General features: G+C 41.4%; 1 protein-coding gene and 1 long non-coding RNA gene across 2 annotated transcripts in view; one reads left to right on the top strand and one right to left on the bottom strand.

Moving 5' to 3' along the window:
• Positions 1–12457, bottom strand: part of XKR4 (XK related 4) — a 411991-nt gene that overhangs the window by 369004 nt on the left and 30530 nt on the right. The window lies entirely within an intron of this gene.
• Positions 4436–11556, top strand: LOC115279343. Its single transcript, XR_003903378.1, has 2 exons — positions 4436–4555; positions 11249–11556. It is a non-coding gene; the product is annotated as an uncharacterized LOC115279343 (long non-coding RNA).

Here is a 12457-nt window from a genome sequence, read left to right as displayed (position 1 = left end):
ATGGCAATTGTGGCATTAGTGACTTCAAATGCACGGATTTAAAATCTTTTCAGAAAAAGGAGTAATCAATGTATCCTGAAGTTATAAGAATAGCTTCCTGGACAAAGTCAGATGTCAAGCGAGCTTTAAAGGAGAGAAGGAAGTGAGTGGATAGTAGCAGAGAGCATGGGTAGATTTCAAATTCAAAAACACCAAAGGAACAGCCACAGGAATGAGTGGATGGCTTCTCTGAAGAAGGCGGGAGGGGCTGAAGTTAAGCACATGTGTTGGAGAAAACAAAAAATAATGACAATAGCAAAGGTGGCCTGGCCACCAAGAGCTATACCTGGATGACAGAAATACCGTTAATGTGTTTCATAAATGCCAGGGCTCAGACGGGCAGCCAGGGACCACACATCACATTATTTTGGTTTTGACTTACAAGGTTTTTCCCCAAACATTTGGATTAGATGTCAACATCTAAACTTACAGAGGTTTCACAGAAAAATCTGGCTTTTCCAATTCTTTAAAAAAACCTGAAAATGTAAAAACACTAGGCTAAAATCCATTGTGGTAGTGACAATTGCCCAGAGTGCTATTTTTAGTTGGGCTTAACTGTTGGTTTTCTCAGCATAGGGTTAAAAGGGAAGTGATTTTTTTATGGTTTTTTATCCAATCATGAAAATGAGAGACCAAGAGGTCTCTGGATTCCAAGGGATATGGAACAAAGCATAATTCTCAGGGGACTTAAAGAGTATTACTAAATGCATAATATGCAAAAGCTATTATTTGTCTTCTTTATACACATGCATTACCTGACCCCATAGGTATTTGGATGTGTAATTCCTATTGGAGGAACATTGACCAGAGGAGATGCAAAATTAATGTGTTGTTTTACAAAGACTAATCCGATTGGTAACATGATCAGAAATATTAGAGACAACAGAAGGTGCAGTTGAGGAAACCATCCAAGAGGGTGTTGGCGATAATTCAGTGCCAGAATGAGGAGGATCTGAATTAGGGGGAAAGTAATAAAAAGCCAAAGGAAAGGGGTCAATTTTCTATAAATGACAGATTAGCTATTAAAGATAAAAGTCAGAAAAGAGTAAAACTCCCTGTAGCAAAACTACAACGGGAATTTGCTTTTCCACTGAAGGTTAATCTCTTACACTACAATGCTCTTTTCTGCCTTTACTCGAAATTCCCATATTGCTTAGTGTACTGACCTGCTCAGAGAAGGAGGCCAAACTTGTTCGTAGAATTGAATGACAATGACAAGCACATGCATCCTATAAGGGACTCCAAGCACATTCTTCCGTCCCTCCTTCACAATTTGACTATGGCATCCCCAAATTCAAGGTAATGTGTTTTCTATCTCAAAATGCCCCAGATGACCACGACAGTCTCTTCTCATGGAAAATTCTAATCTCTTCTGTGCTGTGTCCTTCTATGAATAATGATTCCTACTCTTCCAGAAAGTGAACAAAATGCAGTCTCTACATTTATAAAGATATTAAGTTTTTGAGAAAAATCCAAAATATACTAGGTCTTTTGAGAAAAAATCAAAATTTTATCAGATGTTAAATAATTTTTTACATTATAAATCATTGTTAAAAGGTAAAACAACATTGAAGACTACTGGGCAGTGCCTACTGATGCAGAACATATACACACACCATGACTCTGCAATTCCATCCCCAGTCATTGGCCACACACGCACATATGGTTACCAAAAGACATGCATGGGAATGATCACAATAGCACTTCCTCTAATAGGCCAGAGAGGAAACAAATTTCAAACATCCAGCAATAATGGAATGATGTGGTCAATTTGCAGGACAGAACAGCACATGGCAATGAGACTAAATGGACCATGACACCACACAATGACAGGGGTGAGTGCTCTCAGTTTCATGTTGAGTGAAAGAAGTCAGACAAAAAGGAGTATGCGTTGTGCAGATCCATTTATGTGACTTTAAAAAGCAGGCAAAATGGGGGTGCCTTGTGGGTCAGTTGGTTAAGTGTCCAACTTCAGCTCAGGTCATAATCTCATGGTTCGTGGGTTGGAGCCCCACACTGGGCTGTCTGCTGTCAGTGTAGAGCCCACTTCGTATCCTCTGTCTGTCCCTCCTCAGCTCTCCCCTCTCTCAAAAATAAATAAACTTAATAAAAAAATTTTTAATTAAAAAACAAAAACAGGCAAAACTAATCCAGAGGGTTAGAAGGAATGCTAGTGGTCACCCCTGAAAGACTGTTGGCCAGAGGAGGCGGGAAAGGGGTTGGGAGACTCTGCTTCTTTACTAGGGCACTGGTTACATGGGTGGGTTTGTTTGGTGAGCATTCATTGAGCGATATTTCATTATACACGTATGTGCACACGTGTTAGACTTCATATATCCACGCAGTGAATGCTTACTACAACACAACAGAAAACGTCAACCCAAAGTCTCTAGCTTCAAAGTTCAGAGGACTGGTAGATTTACTTACTCAAATTGGAACTATGAAAGAAGAAGTTTATTGAATTCATATACTTATAGGGCTTACTATTTTTTAAAAATGTCTCTGTATTTAAATCCCCAGAGGTCAATTCTCCAAATCTTTTTTTGTTTTTTTTAATGTTTATTTATTTTTGAAGGAGAGAGAGAGAGATAGCCCATGAGCGGAAGAAGGGCAAATAGAGAGGAAAACGCAGAATCCAAGGCAGCTTCGGGCTCTGAGCCATCAGCACAGAGCCCGAAGCAGGGCTGGAACTCACCAGCCATGAAATCATGACCTAGGCCAAAGTCAGACGCTCAGCCGACTGAGCGACTCAAGTGCCCCATCAGCTCTCTAAATCAGAATTGTGAAAAAAAATCCATCTCTGATACACTTGAAACAATACGTTTTAAAGTATACTTGAGTACAACTTTTTAAATTAATACTTCAAAACACAGAAGTCATTTTATTTTGAATAAGTGCTTCACCTTCTCCAAGGGCCCAGGAGGATCCGTTGGACATCTGACAACCTCAGGGGTGTACATGGGACCCAGGCCAGGGAGGGTTGGGAGCAGGGGGAATGAGCCTTTGGTAAGAAAGGTGCAATCGGTCCATCGTGTGAAGGGCGCATTGTGCACTCCACCCCTTCCATTGCTAGGAGAATGGCGACAACTTCTAGTTTTGAGAAAAAGGAAGAAAGAAAGGAGAGGGCTGAGAGTCAGTTTTAATAACGTGAAACTCTCTAATTAGACTAGGAAACAGATAGGAAAAGAACAAGTGCTCAGGTGAGCCACAGTAAGTCACTGCTCTGGGTCTCCTGTGATGGAAGAATGGACACAAGGAGGAGACGATAGCTTGGCAACAGCTCCCCAGAAACCAGGAGAGGCACGCGGTGGGGGGTAGGGGGGTTGCTAGAGGAGGAAACAGGAAACATGCCTTTCAAGAAAGCCAGTCTCAGGCTCCAGCTCAGCATCTCTGATGGAAACGTGGGAAACGTGAAACGTGGGAAACGTGAAACGTGGAAAGTGATGGGGAAGCATCTTTGAGGAGCGTTGAACTAAAAAAAGGGTGCTGGGGCCAGCACGTGTGCTCTGGTAGCCTTGTGGGCACCCCTCCTGGGAGGCCAGCCACTGCTGGGTGTGTAAAGGCATGAGACCCCCACCCCACACGCTGTCCTCAAAGCTGATTGACTAACAACCAAATTGAGTCAAACCTATCTTCTTTTCTGAGAACCTGTGATTAAGATTTAGGGATTCGAATGTATGGCCCATTGTTTTAGAGACTGTTACTGATTGACTAGGAGGAAATGGACCATAAGGTGGCTGGTCCACTGAGTAAAAAAGAATATGAAGCAAAAGCGGTCAGAGAGGCAGGAAGAAGAGCCCCAGTCTACCCAGACACAGAAAATAATCAGAACCATCACCCCCAGCTGCCCAGGTCCCCAAACACAGGGTCCCCCAGTCTTGGCCAGCATCTCTCTCCTTCGATTATGTCAGTTTCAGTAGGTTTCAGATTTGTGACTCCCAACACTCCTTCAGGCACATGGGTTTGGGGCTCCATTGATGACTGAGGAAGAAGAGGAGGGAAGCAAAGGAGAAATCAGACATCCTCATTCTCTTGAGCAGGGACCCCAGGCCAAAGTATTATCCTTCCTGATAATAGTGAGGAAGGGATTCCAGTGGGAGGGACTACAAACTTGGGATGGGGTAGGGAATGGAGACCAGGCAGGAAGGCAGAGGAAGGGGACTGGAGGCAGAAAGGAGGCAGGAGGGACAATCCAGGGACAGCTGGTCTGCCTGGCAGGGTAAGCCATGCTGCCAAGTTAAAATAAAATATTTACCAGAGCACAGCAGGCAAGTTCACAAATGACTATCTGTAGTTCATTCAAAAGTCCTCTCAAGATGGCTTTAGGATTTTAACTTTATTTCTCTACCTGATGGAAGTTATTCTCTCAGAAACAGGCCGAAGTCCACTGGCCAAGGTGGCCAAGGCCGCACCTCAAGCCTCACACAGGATGGCACTTGATCTGGGGCCAGCAAAGGACAAGCACCCTCTGCAACCAGGGAGCCACCGCAGCAACACTCAGATGGACATGTAATCGGTATGTCCCTTGCTACACACTGTCATGTCCATTTCATGGGAAGAAGAGAGAAAGAGAAAAGAGAGAGGAAGCTGACGAGCTGAAAACACTGGGATCGAGGTCTTTTCTAGTGCACCAATAGTGCCCAAATCGTGGTAACCCCCAGTGCCCTGATGCTCACAGGCAGAGGACAGCCACCAGCACAGAGTGGCAGGTGGGGAGTTCGGGAACCACTGCTCTCATCCTTGAGATGAAGCCATTCATTGAAGTGAGATCTTAAGGTGCAGATACGCAGGGCCCCAGCAACGAGAACATCCCTTAATAAGGCAAGTGAACGCGTTTCTCTGTGCCACGTGGCATCACAGTCTGAAGTTTCAGTGATGGTCTGTGAATAATGGCTCCCAATGCAAATATTTTTACAGACTTCCACTAAGTCCACATTCCTACATTTTCATACTTCTCTTCGAATCTGCAGATGAAACTTGACTTTAAGATGATGGCACTGGAAAAGATATTCTGTCAAGAGGGTGCCAATTCAGAGTAACTGAGAGAACATTCACTGTAAGGAAAGACCTCACCTTGTAAAATGGTCTGAAAAAGTAATATTTTTCCATTTAATAAATAAAATAGGATGTGAATTTCTTCAGTTAAGACTTTCCCAATTTCTGCTTAAAAACCGACTGTGAGCTAATTGAAATGGAAAGGAATCAATGATTTGTAAATACATTAACTTTAATTATGCATAATTTGGTAAATTAAGGCCATGGCTTAATGGTGTACATATTCAATTAAGTAAAAGGTTTCATTATTGTTTTTTATTGATGAGGATGATAGAAATAATAGCTAACCATTTCTGAGTACTCTTACTATGCTAGGCACACTTTAAATTTATTAGCTCATAAAATTGCTCCAACAAATCTTCTGAGGTAGCAAATGAGAAATTGGATGTTTTAGTTCAGTATTTTCTCACAGAAGATAATTGTACTAGGAGGTTATTTTCTCTTTAATATGAGATTTATGTGTTTTAGGAGGTTCATTTTGAAAACACAGCACTGGTACTGGGTATATTTTTCCTCTGAGTAACATGTAATCAGAGTTGGGGCTCAAACATACTTAAATGACATTTTCTTCTGCTCCAAGTTCTTTCTCGTAGACCCTCCTGAGACAGAGATGGGGTCAACAGGACGGGTCTCTCCCCACAGAAGGTGGCACACAGCATAAAGTCAGACGGCCATATGCGGATTAGAATTTGGGTTTCCAGAATTCTGTCTCAACACAAAAAAAATATACACACGGGCACCATTGACACTTTCACTCTCCATGATGCAGTGATTAGGTATAGGATTTGGGGATACCTGGGTGGCTCAGTGGATTAAGCATCCTACTTTTGATTTCGGCTCAGTCGGACACTGTGGTTCCTGAGTTCGAGCCCCACATTGGGTTCTGTGCTGACGGCACGGAGCCTGCTTGGGATTCTCTTTCTCTCTCTCTCTGCCCCTCCCCACTCATTCTCATTCTCTCTCTCTCAAAAATAAATATATGAACAGATTTTTAAAAGTATAGAACTTGAAAACTCCAGTCAGAAGAGCTGCCTTATTTTTATTCAGGCGTGCACACTTGATACGTGTCCCTGATATTGATCCTCCGCTCTATTTTAGGACCTCCTTTAATAGCCAGTGCTTCCCTGTCCTGCATTTCCAGTTTCCCCTCCTGCATGAGTTTTTCCCCGCCAGTACCAACAGCCTCTCATCTCCAAGGAACTAAAGAAGCAAAGCCCCTCAACCCTACATCACCACCCAGAAACTGTCCCATCATTTCCCTCAGCACAATGCCTAGCACATGATAGACTCTCCACACGACCTGTTGAATAAATGGATGAGCTGAATGCAAGGCTCATCTCATAAGAGAAAACACTAATTGACAGTTATCCTAAATTAGATGCACACTCTTTGCATTGATGGAGCTCGGCATCAATTCTTAGACCCTATGCGTTAGAAACATCTAGGTACCAGTTAGAGCAGCTAAAAAAAGTGAAGACTTCATTTTTCCTTATTATATTTTGTCTAGAAGATTCTCTAAATATTTTCCTGTGATTTAACATTTAAAACTTCTCTCTTCTCTCCACTTAGCCTTGGTTCCTTCTCTTTCTCACCCTCCCTCCAAGCACACACTCTGGGTTATGCCTTACTAGAGGGTAAGCATAGAATGGTTATCTAGAAACCCCGCTGAATTCATTGGCTTCGAATCCCTTACCCATGGTATCTTTTTAACTAACTTACTAATAGCTAGTAAACTTGCCTCAAAGAGCTACATGTCAACAAAGAAATAATTGGTGAAACAACCCTGAAACAAACCAAAAAAAGCATCTCTTGAACTGAGAAGCCATAAACAAAAACTTGCTTTGAACCAGCCTCACCCCTTTGTACCCATTTTAAGGCACAATCAATGGCAGGTTTAAAAAAAAATGAGCTGGGGAGCCTGAGTGTGGTTCAGTTGATTAAGCCTCTGGCTTCAGCTCAGATCATGATCTCAGGATTCATGAGTTCAAACCCCGTGTCGGCCTCTATGCTGAAAGCTCAGAGCCTGGCGCCTGCTTCAGATTCTGTGTCTCCCTCTCTCTCTGTCCTCCCCCACTATGCTTAATGTTTAATGAATAAACATTAAAAAAAACAAAAACAAAACAAAACAACAACAATGAGCCAGCCTCCTTATTCCTATCTTTGCAAATCCAGAAATCTGTGTCCCCACTACCCCCCAATATTCTTGACCTACAGACCTTGCCTCAGCATTAGACTTTCTGTAGCTACGCAAGATTATAAATTAAATATGCAGAAATAACCACTTTTTCTGGATACCAGAATATACTAATTAACACCTTTATGTGTGCCCTGTATACTAGATATTATTAAATACTCTATCCAAATGATTCTTTCATTCCAAAGGTGGATCTTTTCTATAATTTCCTCTGAAGTGTCTCTGCCTCTTATCCTTCTTAGCTTTAGATTATTCGCTATTCAGATGATTTCAGGTATTTTATATTTTCTCTCTTCAATTACATAATCATCCCTTAAAGGGCTTGAGAAAATCTTCTTTCTTTACATTCCTCTTTAATTTAACTAACTGCCTTGATCCGACTAGGTGCTCAAAATGTCATTTGATTGGATAATAAAGGACAACTCGAGTAATCACCTAAAATTTTAAGATCTCTAGGCAGAAGTGAAAAGGCCTGGAAGAAATTTCAGAAATTATCTTATCTCTTCCTTCTCTCCTCTCTCTCCCTACCTCGCCAACCCCCAACTTTCCTTGGACTTTATATAAATCTTTCCAACCTTTTTTCTTAGAAGAGTCTCTGGATATCTTCCCAGAAGTTAGCAGGAGAGTCTAGTCTTAAAGGTTACAAACATCAAATGCTCCCACCATAAGTTCAACTGCAGGACCTAGAAACTTGTTCTCACATTAGCATGATCTTTCCTTCTGTGGTTAAGGCCACAGACTCCAGTTCTGTCCTCAGTGGAAACGACAGACACTTAATCATGCTATATTGTAATTTGCTCTCTATTCTTCAAAGATTGGTGTCTTTTCAAGGCTTTCTTTTTTGTATTCTTCCTTGGAAAAATCAGTTGTTATGAACTTAAAACTATAATACATGTGAGAAGCAAAAGGGTATTTTTGAAAACCTAATCTAGGAGTTAAAATTGCTTAAAACTAAGCTAAAGTGATTTACTAGGTTTTCTTATGTCTTTGTACAACTACTATTTTTAAGTCCCCACCAGTAATTAAAGAAACATTATCAATTAAAACACATTAGATTTATTCACAGTAAAGAGAGAACTTATAATCCATTTATTATCAATGAATAGAAATTATCAAGACCTATAGATGTAAATTATTCCAATGATTATTGTTATATCATTGGCCAATATTTCTGATAGTACAACCAGGAAAAGATTTTACACTGTTCTCAGGAGTATGCATTTTATATTAAAGACACTATTTCCCTACATACTACCACTTACTTGAAACTCTCACATGCATAATACTTTGCTGGTGTGAGAAATAAGATTAAAATAGAAATCTTTATTTTATTTATTTTTTATTTTCTTAATGTTTACTTTTGAGAGACAGAGAAAGAGAGAGAGAGAGCATAGTGGGGAGGTGGGGTGGGACAGACAGAGGGAGATATAGAATCTGAAGCAAGTTTCAGGTTCCAAGCTGTTAGCACAGAGAGCTCAATGCAGGGCTCAAACCCACAAACCATGAGATCATGACCTGAGCTGAAGTCAGACACTTAAGCAACCGAGTCACCCAGGCTCCCCATAAAATCTTTAGTTTAAGTGTATACACTTACAGAAAGCCTCAAATCATTAATTAAACTAAGAAGATACTTGAAGGGTAATTCATTCAGCTTCAATCCCTAAGGGATAGGCAAGTGAATATTCAGAAATTTTAGACTGTTCTATTAGAAGAAAGTAAGATATACTGGCTGTTCTGAAAATAATTCCTTACTTATTTCAGGCCTGTCTGATAATATACCCCAACTATAAAATAACAGTGCATAATTATATTGTGATTTGTTTGTAGTAATGGCAAACTCTTGAGCATGTTCAAAGAAAATCTAGGAGAATCATAAAATAAAAGATTTATATCCAATCTCTTCTTTGAAGAGATTCCCCACCTCCTATGACAGGTGAGAATAAGTGGCCAATGGCAGGAAGGACAGGAGTAGACCTGCCTGGTGGGTCTGGGACCAGGGAGGTAGTCTAAGGAGAGTATGAGGTTAGACTCCCTTCTCTGATTCAACGATCCCATTTCTTCGTCTTGACTATGAGGTTGTCCAAAGGAGTCACCGAAGACCTGAAAACTGGAGTTATTGACTAAGAAGGGGTAAAGGGCAAAACCTTCATTGTGACTTTACTTTCCTGTCCTTGGAAAACTCAACCACTTGGCTAATTCACGTGCCGCAGGCTTCCTCTCACCAGCTCGCTTACATTATGGTGGTGCTAGAAGTCATGGTTTCATTAGGTGGCGGTTCTCATTCTCAACTGATGTAAAAAAGTTAACATTACAAGAAATTGAAGATTGAAGCTACTGGTTCATATAAGAGTTTTACAGGATCTGCAGATTTAATTGTTTCTATTCATTATTCATAAGACATGGAACAATGTTTGTCTACCTCTATGCATATATGTTGGACACATGTCCATATACATATATGTGTGTCTGTATTTGTTATGTCTATCTGTACTGAATCACAGCATACAATGCATTTCTTTCTGTGCGTGCCATTTAAGAAAAAACCAAAACTGTTCTAGATCCCCGCCCCTAGGGTTTAAATACCAGTTTCTCTACCTACTCCTCGTTCTGTGACTTCTAAGTTCTCTGTACCTCTTCTTTGTCTCCTAATTAGGGCTTAGAGTGTAAGAATTACAGGAGATAAAGTACCTAAGATACTCGATGTGGTGCACATGAATATGCTATTTTAACAAAAAGTATGAGCTCATTTCACAAAATTTGCTTCATCTGGTACAAAAGACTGCCAAGACAGGGTCACAGATATTATTACCCCCTTACAAGTTAAAAAAACAGAGCTGAGAGATTGTAACTTCCTCCAACTCATGCAGCTAGTGAACAGCAGTGGGAAAGCCAGAAGCCAGGTCTGTGACACTCCCTTCCACCTCACTGCTTCTCGGCCACCAAGCTAAGAGGTGCCCAGGCAGATGCCAATAACCAGGAGGGATGGGCTTGGAATGGATGACAAAAGGAACAAACTGCCTGCACTGCTTTTGCTTTCTGTCTTCCTTTGGTCCTTTCCTATGCTTTTTTTTTTTTTTTAATGTTTATTTATTTTTGAGAGAGAGAGAGACACAGAGTGTGAATGGGGGAGGAGCGGAGAGAGAACGAGAGATGCTGAATCTGAAGCAGGCTTCAGGCTCTGAGCAGCCAGCACAGAGCCTGATGTGGGGCTTGAACCCCCGAACTGTGAGATCATGACCTGAGCCAAAGTTGGATGCATAACCAACTGAGCCACCCAGGTGCCCCTTTCCTAGGCTTTACATAAAAGATGAAAGCAGCATAGACCTTTTCTCTTTTTAAATTTTGCCTTCTTTACCTTCACACAGCACTTTCTGGCTCTTGACATCACCATAAACCTACACAATAGTTTCCCCCAAATAACAGCAATATTTTTAGACAAATCCAAATTATTTTGGGAAAAAAAAAGGAAAGAAATGTCCCATCTCAAATAGCATCTGCCAATCTACTGTTCACCCTCTTTCTCTTCTAGAATTCATAGGAACTGATCGGGCAGCTCCCATTTGGAGAAAATTTCAATACCTAACAGATATCAATTATTTGAGCACTGTGAGGAAAGTGCTTTTCTTTCCTCTAATCAGTTGTTGTAGTCTTTTACTTTCCTTTCAAATTCAGTAATTGAGGATATTAATGAAAGAAAAGTTCTGTCTAGGAGAAAATCTTTTCCAAAGCCTCTCAAAGGTTGAATTTGGAAGGCTCAAGTCTGTAACTACTGCGGACTTTCTCACATTCTAACCAATCCATAACTGAAATGGCTCCCACAATATTAGCTTCACCGCATCTCCCAGAATGTCAAAATATCTCTTATAAATCTTCATCTCCATTATTTGTGATTAAATATTCAGACAAAATTAAGTGCAACATAATTCTCCCTATCCATCTCTTCTTTTTAATTGATGACAGGTACTGAGGGGAGCAAACGCTATCCATTATGGATCAAAATACCTAATTCAAGACTTTGACAACTTTGACTGGTAAATGCATTCTCGGTCTTCCTGTGCCCTGGAGTGTTCGCTTATTATTCAGTAATCTTCAATGGGAGCCGTCACAAGAATCTGCCTCTCCTGAGCTTATTTGCAGACCTCGGACACACCTGACCAGGAGATTCGGTCCACAGAGCACCCTTTCACCCCATTCTGTTGCACTAGGCACTGAACTACACCTTCCAGATGCGTGCTTATTGCCCGCAGAACTAAAATCGTTGAATTGAATGGGAAGTGCGGGTGTGTGTCTTGGGCGGACCTCCCTGCCTTCCACATGGAAACCTGTTCACCCACGCATCTGCGCAAGACGCGCGCATGCCTGTCCTTCCTGGACCTTCACACTCAAGTACCAACCAGAGCAGATTAAAACATTACCGTTACGGGTTGCCTGGGTGGCTTGGTTGGTTAAGCATCTGAGTCTTGATTTTGGCTCAGGTAATGATTTCACAGTTCATAAGTTCAAGACCCACCTCAGGCTCTGCACTGATAGCATGGAGCCTCCTTGAGATTCTCTCTCTCTCTCTCTCTCTCTCTCTCTCTCTCTCTCTCTCTCTTTGCACTCCTCCCCTGTTTGCTCGTTCTCTCAACCTCAAAATAAATAAATATATTTAGGGACGCCTGGGTGGCTCAGTTGGTTAAGCATCCAACTTCGGCTCAGGTCGCGATCTCATGGCTCCTGAGTACAAGCCCCACATTGGGCTCTGTGCTGACAGCTCAGGGCCTGGAGCCTGCTTCAGACTGTGTCTCCCTCTCCCTCTGTTCCTCTTCCTTCTCACGCACTATCTCTCTCTCCCCCCCCAAACATAAATAAAAATTTTGAAAATTAAAAAAAATACTTTTTAAAAATGTTTTAATTACTTTCACTCCTGAACTTAGCCTTTCATGGTAGATTTCTAATATTTCTCTCTCCTCTATTCCATCATCAACTTTTCTATAAATCTGTGGCTGTTTTCCAAAAACCATTCCCATTTTTATAACTATGTATTTGGAGAAATGGAAGAAACAGGACAGACAAAACCCTTTTGGCTCAGGCAACAAGGCATTTTTCTCTTTCCTCCCACATGTGTCCCAACCTTTTCATCTTTCCAGGACCAGCCTGGTCACTTGGTCACTTCCCACCCACAGACCT

The sequence above is a fragment of the Suricata suricatta genome, chromosome 15 (assembly GCF_006229205.1).
Source record: "Suricata suricatta isolate VVHF042 chromosome 15, meerkat_22Aug2017_6uvM2_HiC, whole genome shotgun sequence".
Lineage (NCBI taxonomy): Eukaryota > Metazoa > Chordata > Mammalia > Carnivora > Herpestidae > Suricata > Suricata suricatta.
Note: the sequence above shows the minus strand (reverse complement) of the source record. Positions and strands in the feature narration are given on the sequence as shown.